At 40.7% G+C, this 12,903-nt stretch overlaps 1 non-coding gene across 1 annotated transcript; it reads right to left on the bottom strand.

The window, feature by feature from the left end:
- Positions 1 to 317: 317 nt before the first annotated feature.
- On the bottom strand, positions 318 to 393 carry TRNAG-GCC (transfer RNA glycine (anticodon GCC)). The gene has a single exon. It is a non-coding gene; the product is annotated as a tRNA-Gly (tRNA).
- Positions 394 to 12,903: the final 12,510 nt, after the last annotated feature.

Here is a 12,903-nt window from a genome sequence, read left to right as displayed (position 1 = left end):
TTGTTGTTGTTGTTGTTTTTTTGAAGCTGGAAACGGGGAGAGACAGGCAGACAGATTCCCGCATGCGCCCTACTGGGATCCACCCGGCACGCCCACCAGGGGCGACGCTCTGCCCACCAGGGGGCAATGCTCTGCCCCTCTGGGGCGTCGCTCTGCTGCGACCAGAGCCACTCTAGTGCCTGGGGCAGAGGCCAAGGAGCTATCCCCAGCGCCCGGGCCATCTTTGCTCCAATGGAGCCTTGGCTGCGGGAGGGGAAGAGAGAGACAGAGAGGAAGGAGGGGGTGGGGTGGAGAAGCAAATGGGCGCTTCTCCTGTGTGCCCTGGCCGGGAATCGAACCCGGGTCCCCCGCACGGCAGGCCGACGCTCTACCGCTGAGCCAACCGGCCAGGGCCAAATGAGTCTGTTTTGGACAGAGATTGTGAGAAACCTCTCAAACCTCTAATTTCCTAGACAGAAACATGGGGTCATTTTTGGAGATGGAGTCCGCAAAAGTTTAGGGAGAGAACAATTAAACCAAGAACAAGAGAAAAAGATTCAGTCCATCCTCCCGAATGAATGAGCAATCAGCCCCTTGTTGAGATGGACCTAGAGGTTACCAATCCCATAGATATTTATAAGGTACTATCTCAGCACACTGGAAATGAGGTTTATGCTTAATCATCTTAAGAAATCTGGTAATGCTTTATCAATGTGGTAGGTTATATAATTTTTGAAAATGCCACTTCTGTGCACATTTCCAGTGGGAAAAAAATTCACAGTTGATCACCTTGAGTATGTGGTGGTTCTGATCTGCCTCACTGTTCAGGTGGGATTCCTTTATTACTTAACAAATGACTCATCAGGAATAACTTAATTACCTTACAAGTAGAGAGAAAGACAGTCATCAATCACCTAATTAACCAGGAGGTAGGAGAGAAGGAAGTTTGGAGTCCTCTGAGATGGAAAAATATTATTTCTGCATTTCAGTAGATACTAAGTTAAAGGGGGGGAAACTGATTAAACCCATTTGTAATATCATACAATTTTATTCTTGAATCTATGTAAAACAATAGTTAATCTAGTCCAGTGTCTCCCCAAATTGGGTAATATGTAGATTTCTTATAATTAAAAATAAAAACCGCCTGACCTGTGGTGGTGCAGTGGATAAAGCGTCGACCTGAAAATGCTGAGGTCACCGGTTTGAAACTCTGGGCTTCCCTGGTCAAGGCACATATGGGAGTTGATGCTTCCAGCTCCTCCCCCCCTTCTCTCTCTCTGTCTCTCTTTTCTCTCTCTCTCTCTCTGTCTCTCCCTCTCCTCTCTAAAATAAATGAATAAATAGAGGAAAAAAAAGAACTGGAAAATTGTCACTTAAAAAGAAAAAGTAAAAACCTCATAGAACTCTGAAAATATGTTTCTGTGACCATATGGGGTATGGATTTCATATGTCTCAGTTGGACTTGAATTCATCTTTAATAAATTGAGCCTTCAATAACTCTTATTTACAAAAGTCTTAGAACTGTAATACAAATAAAGCATCTTGAGTTATATATATCAGTCTCTGGGAGCTTCCATTAACGTGACCACATCTCGAAGAAAAGGCTTCACTCTCAATCTGTTGGTCAGTCAACAATGCTTCTGTGCCTCAGAGAATGACCCAGGTCCTGGGGTTTGCTATTTCAGCAACGAGAGAAGCCAACATTGGAGACTTCCTGAAGGCTGGCAGCTCTCTCTGATGGAGGTACCCACTTGAACATTGCTTCAAATTAATATGATCCTAAATTTAACTTGCTACCGAAAGTCACAAATCAGTCATGAGAAAATATGGGTGAAATTGTTTTTATTACTATTTGCCTGTTCTGTGTAATTTTTGTTGTTAATTGTCTTGTTCTACTGTTTTCTCATTTACTCTATATATCTATTACCTGTTTTAAAAAACTAATTATTTTAGGTCCTGGCCGGTTGGCTCAGTGGTAGAGCTTCAGCCTGGCGTGCAGGAGTCCCGGGTTCGATTCCTGACCAGGGCACACAGGAGAAGCGCCCATCTGGTTCTCCACCCCTCCCCCTCTCTCCTTCTTTTCTGTCTCGCTCTTCCCCTCCCCCAGCCAAGGCTCCATTGGAGCAAAGATGGCCCGGGCACTGAGGATGGCTCTGTGGCCTCTGCCTCAGGCGCTAGAATGGCTCTGGATGCAACAGAGCAACGCCCCAGAGGGGCAGAGCATCGCCCCCTGGTGGGCATGCCGGGTGGATCCCGGTCAGGCGCATGCGGGAGTCTGTCTGACTGCCTCCCCATTTCCAGTTTTGGAAAAATGCAAAAAAAAATGAAAAGAAAAAAAAAACTAATTATTTTAAAGATGTTTTATTTTATTTTTAACTTTATTCAGTTTTTTTACAGAGAAAGACACAGAGAGAGAGAGAGAGAGAGAAGGGAGAGGAGCAGAAAGCATCAACTCTCATATGTGCCTTGACCAGGCAAGCCCAGTGTTTTGAACCATCGACCTCAGCATTCCCAGGTTGACACTTTATCCACTGCGCCACCACAGGTCAGGCCAAAAAACTAATCATTTTAAATAGCTGTATTTGGTGGACTGAACTGGGTCAGCTTTACATTTTATATAACACTGTGGAGGAATATTTTTATAATACGACAGAGGACGAAATCTGGTTTCTATCCTTTAGTGGATTTACAATTTGCTAACATTGCTATTTCTGCCCTGATAGCTACTTCAGAAATCTTGTAATATGCTGAGCTAGCAAACCAATCCGACACCATCTAATATCATGACAGGAAACTTTGAAAGAGTTTTCTTTCATAGAGAGATATTCTTTTGTTCCATTATATTCTCCTTCAATAAAAGGTAATATTTTGCCTTCATGAAAAAGCAATCTAAAGGTGTTTAATTTTGCCATGCAACCTAGCAATTCTGATCAGAATGCAGTTAAAACCCATAAAGAATCTATTTAGCTGAAATATGTAAAACCAATTCAGCTGTCATTTGTCTCTTTTCCCTAAAGTCCACTAAAGAACCTCAAGGCATTTAAAATGTTATCCTTCAAAGGATACCAAAGGAAGGTAATACAGGTTCACGTTCAAGGATTACAACGTTCCTTCACCTGCACGATGAGCCTTCTAGGAGAATTTCAATTCAATACAAATGTCAGAATCTCAAAGTTTCAGATTTTAAAATAGGAATGCATGTGTAAAATAAAGCCATTCCACAATCCTACAGTGATAGCTTTAAAAATCAGACCTCACTAAACTAAATAAGGGCCATTGATTATTTCCTGGGTTGATAGAGGTCTCAGCCTAAAGTGGGTTGTAGAACACAAGGACAGTCCTCCTCAGGAAAAAGGCCACATGGCAACTTCAGCAGCAGCAAGATGTGTATGTCTCTCCTCATCCTCAGCATGACCATTTTACCCTAAAACAGTGGTCCTCAACCTTCTTTTAGGCCACGGACCAGTTTAATGTCAGAAAATATTTTCACGGACCAGCCTTTAGGGTGGGACAGATAAATGTATCACGTGACCGAGACAAGCATCAAGAGTGAGTCTTAGACGGATGTAACAGAGGAAATCTGGTCATTTTTTAAAAAGAAAACATCGTTCAGACTTAAATATAAATAAAACGGAAATAATGTTAAGTTATTTATTCTTTCTCTGAGGACCAGTACCAAAAGGCCCACAGACTGGTAATGGTTCACGGCTCGGGGGTTGGGGACCACTGCCCTAAAACACCCAAAATTCTTTGAAGGCATTTTATCAGTTCTGGAAAGTTCTGCTTGAGTGCTATCCTAAAGTTTTGTTTTTCTTTTTCACAGAATTTATATTTAGCAGAGTGTTTTGGATAATGACCCACAAGAAAGCAAGTGTCTAATGACGAGAAATGGGGTGACAAAGGGACCAATGTGAATTTTGCATTTGCATATTAGTCTGAGTATCTGGGCATCTTGAAAGAGGCAGATGGAAATTATTTTAAGATGTGTCGATGGGAATTGAAAAGCCCTATGCCTTTCCTTGGGGAAGCCATTACTTCTAAATGGCTTCTTTTACAATACTTACGTTTAAGCATTCCTACTCTCTAAAGAGCAAAAAGTTCAGATGGCTTATCAGCTTAGGCATCTATATCAAATCACCACAGACTGGGTGGCTTACAAAACAAACATTTTTCTTACAGTTCTAGAGGTTGAGAAGACTAAGGTCAAGATGCTGGCAGATCTGATATCTTGTGAGAGCTCTCTTCATGGCTTTCAGATGGCCACATCCTCAAATGGGGGAGGAGGAGGAGAGAGAAATAGAGAGACAGAGCATTCTTCTGCTGCTTCTTAGGGCACTAATCCCATTCATGAGGGCTCCACCCTCATGACCTAATACCTCCCAAGGCCCTCCTCCTAATACCAGCATGCAGGAGGTTAGAATTATAACATAAATATGTAACATATAACATATAAATATGTAACATAAAAATATGGCACAAACATTTAGTCCATAACAGATGACATACAAATGAAAATATTTTGTTATTAATGCAAGCTATAAGATTTTTCTACAACTCTGAAGAAATCTGTTCCCCAAAGTGTTATATTATTTTCTTCAATCTAATTGCATGGGTATGTATGTATCTAATCATTCAAAAGTTGATAATTTTCTAATTCTGGTTTTTCTCCTTGTTGAGTACTCAGAAGATACTTAAGCTTTTCCTGTGTCTTCAGATATTTAAAAGTTAGCTACTGCAAACCATTTTTAGACCCTAACGACAGAGTAAGTTTCTTTGAAATCATCAAATCACCTTCAATGCAGTTTTGTCTTTGTTCTCTGTGAGAGTGGGAAGAAAGTGAAATTCACAAGAGAAGTTAGAAGAAAGAAAGCAGGAACAGTTTATTAATTAAAAACTTTCTTTGTGGAAATCTGAATATATAAACTTAAACCGATATTGCAACATGCATTGTTTAATGAACATATCTGTGGCATCTGGGAACAGATACAGACATTGGATTTGGAGTCAGAAACTCTACATTTACCTCCTCGGAATAGTTTATTTTCTGTGTGTGACTAATCTTTCTGGATTTCCATATCTTTTAATTGTTCAGTAGTGTGATTCCTGAGAATTTTTGAGTGGCTATTATTCACTATGCATTATGGAGGATAGAGTTTATGCAAGATTATGATACGTTAGTGGATAAAATTTCAGGTTCTTAATTGTTAACATGGGTCTTAAAAACTGTAATGGGATTTAAGGAAGGTAAGGATAAATATTATGAAAAGGAAATACTCTAGTAACCCATTAACAGGGTTTTGTTGACAATGAGAGTTTTAAGAATCTTGTGATGATAGGAAAATAGCTTTGCAGCTAAAAGACTAAACAATCTTTTTTTTTTAAGAACCAAGGTCTAGATTATTTATGCTCTCAGCTCTTCATCGACTGGTTGGCTTAGTCATAGCTGGTTGAGCTGTATTCTCAGCATCCACCACCTTGTTTCTCTTCAGTGCTGTCCACACTGTTGGCTGCACAACTCTCTCTCTCTCTCTCATCATATTTTCAACTCAAATTTTAGAGTGAATCATATTGGCGTAGTTACAACTCTGATCTATTTTGCGAAGCTTTCTTGCCAAATGTCACTTCCAGGTCACTGCCAAGCCTGTAGACACTCTACCTTGAGTTGATCACCATTTCAAACTCAGCCAGCTGTTGCCAAGGTGGAAGCTTTGTCTGATTAAAAACATAACTATCATTTCCCAGGGAATGCTTTGAGTCATTTCTTTAATCAAAACAATTTCCTTCTATGAGGGTGATTGTCATGGCAGTCACCAAAATGGACCTGCTTCCAAATGGGTAGTAAAGTGAACTGTCAAGATTGACATCAGCCTTGCTTGAAAGCTTAAATTAAGAATTAATAACCTGTACCATCTTTCACACTGAATCATTATCTTGGCCTTCAAGACATGGTTGGTCATAGTTGATATGGAATAATTAAGTAGATCTCTGAGTCTTGGGAAATAAGCTTGAGAAACATTAGCCTATTTTTTCTGTCTAAGAAAATGGTTGAGGCCCTGGCTGGTTGGCTCAGCGGTAGCAGCATCCCAGTGTGTGGAAGTCTGCTTCTCCGCCCCCTCCCCCTCTCCTTCCTCTCTGTCTCTCTCTTCCCCTCCTGCAGCCGAGGCTCCATTGGAGCAAAGTTGGCGAGGGCACTGAGGATGGCTCCATGGCCTCTGCCTCTGGTGCTGGAAAGGCTCCAATTGCAGCAGAGCAATGCCTCAGAGTGGCCAAGTATTGCACCCTGGTGGGCATGCCAGGTGGATCCTGGTCAGGCGCATGCAGGAGTCTGTCTATCTGCCTCCCCACCATTTCTCACTTTGGAAAAATGCAAAAAATAAAAATAGAATAAAATGGTTGATAATGAAAATTATTATTTCATATAAATATTTTTTGTTTTTCACTCATAAGGCTATTTGAAAGTTTGGTTCTATTGGAGAAACTGTGATCATATTTTCTTTCTTTCTAGCTACACATTAAATTTTTACTTTATTTCAGGTGCTGGCTCATCTTTGACTGTTAAAGACCTGGAATTTGCCTCAAACCTTTATTCCACAAGAGTCTGGCCCTTTTATGGGTGCCACTCAGTGCTGGTCTTTCCCTCTGTGTCACTTCGCAGCAGGTGGGGGCCCTGCCCGGCACAATGCTGAAGTGGTATTTCACTGCATCCTTAGAGTGTGGCTGTCTGCTTATCCTGTCTGTGACCATGCTTTATTACTTTATTAAACTGCAGATATTAAACATGCATAATTTCTACCCAAGATTGTTGTTGTAATGAAACAGTATGCCCAGTCAACAGATGTTATATGTCCAATATAGTTGTTAAGGTTTTCATTGAAATTTCAGACTTCTTTTCAAAGGCAGTGTGAAGTTAGGAGTTGAAGGTCAAAGTCATTTTTATTCTGAGCATCAATCTTTTAAAACCCTGTTATCAGCAAGGTCTCTTCCCAACAATGTATTATATATAAATGTTTCAATCATGGCTCATTTTTAAAAATAAAGATGGAAGGTCACACATGTTTTATCTGATTGCCCTTGGAAATACAGACTGGTGAGTAAGTTCAGGAAATTGTTTCCTTCTCCACTGCAGTTGCTGCACTTGTAGTCTCTAAAGGGCTGTTCCCACAAGATATAAACGGGTGTGCTTTGAGGCCATGTGGACCATGTTTAGTCTTTGGTAATAGAAACAAAAGAAATATACACCAAGACAGAAACATATTTCAAAATAATGATACAATCATACTCAATGACAGCATTGCACAGCAAGCTGTGTTTATTGTTGACAAATCTAATAGCCCCTACCATCAAAATAGAAAGCTTGTGCACACTTCTATGAATCCTTTCACAGAGCATGCTCACAACAGGACAACTGTCACCTGTCCCTTTCCCCCATTCCAGTTTTTAGTGAGAAATATTGATGGCTGGAAATGTTACTAAAATTTCCTATCACGATCTTGACTTTAAAATATAACATCTGACTAATAATAACATTGGTAATGAAAAACACTCTGAATGAAGAACAAAGTCCCAGTTATAAGTCACGAGGATGTCACATACAGCACAGGAAATAGTCCGTAATGCCATAATAAGTATAGACAGTGACAGATGGCTAGCCACTTTGAGGTTGGTTCATTTTGTAAGGTATATGAATGTTGAATGCCCATACTGTACACCTGAAATGAACATAATATTCTGTGCCAGCTATAATTAAAAATAAAATTTAAAAAAAGACTGTGAATGATTACATGAAAACAGTTTTCTGCTTACTATTTTCAAATTGTCTAACATAGTTATGGTCTAATAGTATTTTTTTTTTCTGTATGACATGGGCTGGGTCTAAACAAAATTATTGCAAAGGAAAATTGAATTTCCACCAATTATTTTTCATTATGATGTATCTGATTTTTTTTCCTGTGAGACAGCAATTTAAAGCAATGTATCCCCAAGGCGATTCCCTTCATCACATTACCAATCTTACCTGAGTGATGAGGGAATGCTGTTTATTTAATATGTGTAAGACAGAAAACAAAGGCCTCATCTTCAAGAGAATCCCAGATCTGAATGTCCTTCATCATTTGATTTTTCTACTAGCATCCACGGACTTTTATCTAACTCAAAATAACACAATAGATGTGACTGAAGTAAAACTCCATTTTCTGGTATCTAATAGCTGGGAACTGACGGGTTTAGAAGCTGTTTGATCTATTCAAACAATTCTCTTGGTGAGAGGCTTATTTCATATTAGTGGGAGCTGATCCTGAGATACTATAGTGACACGCTGTGTACGGGAGGATAAATACATCTTAAGAAAGTAATGAAATTAAATTATAAAGCAAGTTAGGAAAATTTTTTCTCACTCGTTCACTCATTCAATCAATAAAATTTATTGGGTATCTTTCATGGCTACCTTCAGTGATTTTGTGGGTAACACAAAGGTAGATAAACAAAAGTTTCCTCTCATGAAAGTGGTTAAGATAGCAAGAGAGGCTACATGTAAAACAGGAAAATCAATCCAGTGTGGCACCTGTTTGTTGCTGTGGTAGAAAGAAGGTTGGGGACAGCTTCATAATGTCAGAGGGGTTTCAAAACATGGAAGAGTGGGATGGTAGAACCTGGGAAGGGGTTTTCCACATTGAGATGGGGTGATTACAATCTTTCTGAACCTGTAGCATATGAATGACAACACAGGATATCCACTTTTTAAAAGAATGTCTATCAGCAAAGGGGGTGGGGAGAAATGAGGGAACTCACATGCCTTTACCTGATTATATTTGCTCCAAAGCCTCAGTTGCCACAGCAGCCGACCCCTCTGTGAGGGACCTGGTGAGACAGAAATGCAATGCCCATGACCGTCCCTAGACTGTGATGTAACTGCGCCCACGTTTATCTTTTGGACATTGCTTTTCAACAAGGTCAGGGAAAATTGGAGTTACGTCTAAAGCACCATCTAAACAAGCACTTTATAACTGGCTCAGCCTTCTTATCGGAAACATTTACCAATCAGACACCTGCACTTTGAGATGACACAATTCTTCCCGAGATTTCTACCTGAGACTTGGGTCTTATTTTCTCTTAACACCTAGCTAAGTGAGAGAGAGTCATATTTTTATTCATCAATACTAACCAAGATAGATTTTGTTTTATTTGACACCAAAACATTCTGCCAGGAGGCCTCCTCAGCAGCCACCAAACTCTGAAGAGTCCATACCTCCCATCTCTCTTCTGATGTGTTAGTCTTATCAGTAATCAGTAGAGTGTTCCCAAACTCCTCCTGGCTTTTCCTTTCCTTTATTCCAGTCTCTCCCCACAACCACGGCTCTAAGCAAATTTATCACAAAGAAAGCCCCTTAACATTGCAATGTATCCTTTACAATCATGATAAGAATATGGAATTTACCCTATAGTAAAGAGTGGAAATCGATGGAGGACCCTAAAAAAAGTAAAATGCCAAACTGCTCATATCTAGTGTTGTGGAAATAGGTCTTGGCCCAGGTGTAATGAGTGATTTTAATTTCTTTCTTTTTCTTTTCTTTTTTTTTTTTTTTTTTTTTTTTTGTATTTTTCTGAACTTGGAAACAGGGGGGCAGTCAGACAGACTCCCACATGCGCCTGACCGGGATCCACCCGGCATGCCCACCAGGGGGCAATGTTCTGCCCATCTGGGGCATTGCTCTGTTGCAACCAGAGCCATTCTAGCACCTGAGGCAGAGGCCATGGAGCCATCCTCAGCGCCCGGGGCCAACTTTGCTCCAATGGAGCCTTGGCTGCGGGAGGGGAAGAGAGAGACAGAGAGGAAGGAGAGGGGGAGGGGTGGAGAAGCAGATAGACGCTTCTACTGTGTGCCCTGGCTGGGAATCGAACCCGGGACTCCTGCACGCCAGGCCAACGCTCTACCACTGAGCCAAACAGCCAGGGCCTAATTTTTAATTTACATATGTTATCATGGTTCAACTCACATAGAGTATGCATGCCATTACAATTAAACCAATATGTAGGTAAGCAAAAATCCTGTGAACACATACTTTTAATTTCTGTGTCCTTTACATCACATTCACAAAGAAATAACTGACTTTTTTCAGAGTAACTGAAAAGAAAAGATGATCTCTCTGGGTTTTAAGGGGGCATGAATTATAAATTAATCCATTGTCTCTAAATTCATTTCATGAAAATCTGTAATGAGAGAGTGAGACCAGGTACCGCCATGTTCGAAGCTATGGAATGCAGTAATGCACCTGTACCTTAGTCTTGGAAATGTCATGTGAATGGACAGCCCAGTGTGGTGCTCAGTGGTGGTTAGAAAAAATATAAATGAAAAACACTGTTTTCATTTTGTGTAGACTGGTTTGTAAATAAATCTGAAACTCACGGTGCACATCTAGAAATAAGTCAGAGACACACCAGGGAGGATACAGGTCCTGAGCTCACAGGTGAAACAAGAGCCAGAGAATTGTGAAAACCACTGTCAGTCTGTCTAATTTTTACTCATAGGCTAATGAGACTGGAAGAGACTGGATTTGACAGATGTTAACTAACCTTACAATAAGTTGTTTTTTTTTTAAGATAGGCACAGAAAAAAGAGACTAAATATCAATCCACTGCTTTGTTACTCTTTCATAAGGAAATGTGACATACTTATTGTATTTAAGGTTAATGCAGAAAACTTTCCAAACATGCTCTGTTCTTTCAAGTTCTGACACTAAACTTTCCAGAATCTCTTTCTCTGCTCCCACTTTCCATCATCAGAAATGCAGTTGTTAATTTTCATTTAGCTCAGAAACTGACCTATCATGGTCTAATCAGGGAGTAACCAATAATGACCTCAAAAAACATAGGTTACCATTTCTAGGAAATCCATTTAAAAATGAAATTCCAAGTTCTCAAAATGTCCTAATGCCTGGAGCCAAACTCTGAATTCATGCACAGACACTTAACCATCAGAGAAATGAGCCTATGGAGGCAGCAAGGCCAGACGGGTCACCTTTATTGATGAGAGTTAATGACTGACAGGCAGACATAACCATGACCACCTCATCCAGACATCTCATGGTCTTGTGGTCATCCTGATCTTAACAATCTACATGTCATCATATTAACTTAATGATGGGGACAGTTTTATATAAATAAAAAGCCACTCTTTTTGCAAAACCCTAGCTATTAAACATTTTGGATTTGATCAGTAACTGAATAACTGTCTTGCTCTACAAGGCAATAAAAAATAATGAGGTTAAGGATCACGTGAACATAATTAAAATAGTGACATGCAATTTACTAAATCTGTAAATATGCAAATTATCTTCTTATAGAAAAATTAAGAATAATACAAATCTTGTGAAATAGGGGTAGAGGTGAGTGTGGAGAGATAGACAGCATCTATTGCTGTGTTGGCCCCACAGTAAACCTTCTCAGTTTAAGGTCCTACCAGTTTCATGTAATTTAATCTTTCATGTAATGCTTCCAGCAAACATGCATTTTCCTGGTTTGTTCTTTAGTTCTTAACTCCTATGCTTTTCCTTTTTAAAAAAAGAATTTTATTCCTTGGCTGGTTGGCTCAGTGGTAGAGCATCCGCCTGGCGTGCGGGGGACCCGGGTTCGATTCCTGGCCAGGGCACACAGGAGAAGCGCACATTTGCTTCTCCACCCCTCCTCCCTTCCTCTCTGTCTCTCTCTTCCCCTCCCGCAGCCAAGGCTCCATTGGAGCAAAGATGGCCCAGGCGCTGGGGATTGCTCCTTGGCCTCTGCCCCAGGCGCTAGAGTGGCTCTGGTCACGGCAGAGCGACGCCCCGGAGGGGCAGAGCGTCGCCCCTGGTGGGCGTGCTGGGTGGATCCCGGTTGGGCGCATGCGGGAGTCTGTCTGACTGTCTCTCCCCGTTTCCAGCTTCAGAAAAATACAAAAAAAAAAAAAAAGTCAACCAATAAATGTGTGGATGGGTGGGTGGATTAAGAAAGAAAAAAAAAAGAATTTTATTTATTCATTTTAGAGAGGAGAGAGAGAGAGAAAGAGAGAGAGAGAGTAGGGAGGAGCAGGAAGCATCGACTCCCATTTGTGCCTTGACCAGGGGAGCCAGGGATTTGAACCGGCAACCTCAGCATTCCAGGTTGACACTTTATCCACTGCACCAGCACAGGTCAGGGTGCTCCTTCCTTTTTAATCACAGCACCACCTCAACCCTCCAAGTTGATGGCCATCTTTTCCAGTTCACTGAGAGAACATCAGTGGTTAAAATAATTTCCACCAAATATAACCAATACATACACACTCTATACTTTCTCCTGTTACTCTGGGTGAAACAGTTGCATGCTCCAAGAAAAGGCAAAACCTTCTAAACGTACAGTAGGTCCCTCCTGGCAATTTAGAGACATCAATCACCACAATATTTGTGCTTTTTCTCCTACATCATCATTTGTCCTATTTCTGGATTCTTCCAAACAGCAAGCATTTAATAGCCTTTTAATGGCCCAGGCTATTTAAAGGGGTCCTCTCTTAACTCTTCTTCTCTGTCTGTATTGTTTTGCATATTTTCTTGCCTTATCGCAACAGCCCTGGAAAAGTTCTCTGGGCTCACTTCCTGTTCAGCCACTCTACCTCAAGGTCAGTACATGGGTCGTCTGCTCTCTCCTCTCCACTGAAACTGGCTTCTCAAGCCAGGGCTGATCTCTTTGGTGAATCAAATAACCAATTCTCATTCTTTTCCTTCTGGGTTCTTCAGCAACATACAAGTGGTTAAAAATCTTTCCTTGAAACACTGTCTTCATCTAGCTTCCTGATCAAGGGCATTTCCTGATTTGGGGTGTTATTTGTTTTTTGTTTTGTTTTTCCCCAACAACCATGGCCACTTCTCAGTCTCCTCTGATGATTCTCAGTCTCAGATGGTAATACTGAAAAGACAT

This window comes from Saccopteryx leptura, chromosome 3 (assembly GCF_036850995.1).
Source record: "Saccopteryx leptura isolate mSacLep1 chromosome 3, mSacLep1_pri_phased_curated, whole genome shotgun sequence".
Taxonomy (NCBI): Eukaryota; Metazoa; Chordata; class Mammalia; order Chiroptera; family Emballonuridae; genus Saccopteryx; species Saccopteryx leptura.
This window is presented reverse-complemented; position numbering and strand designations above follow the sequence as displayed.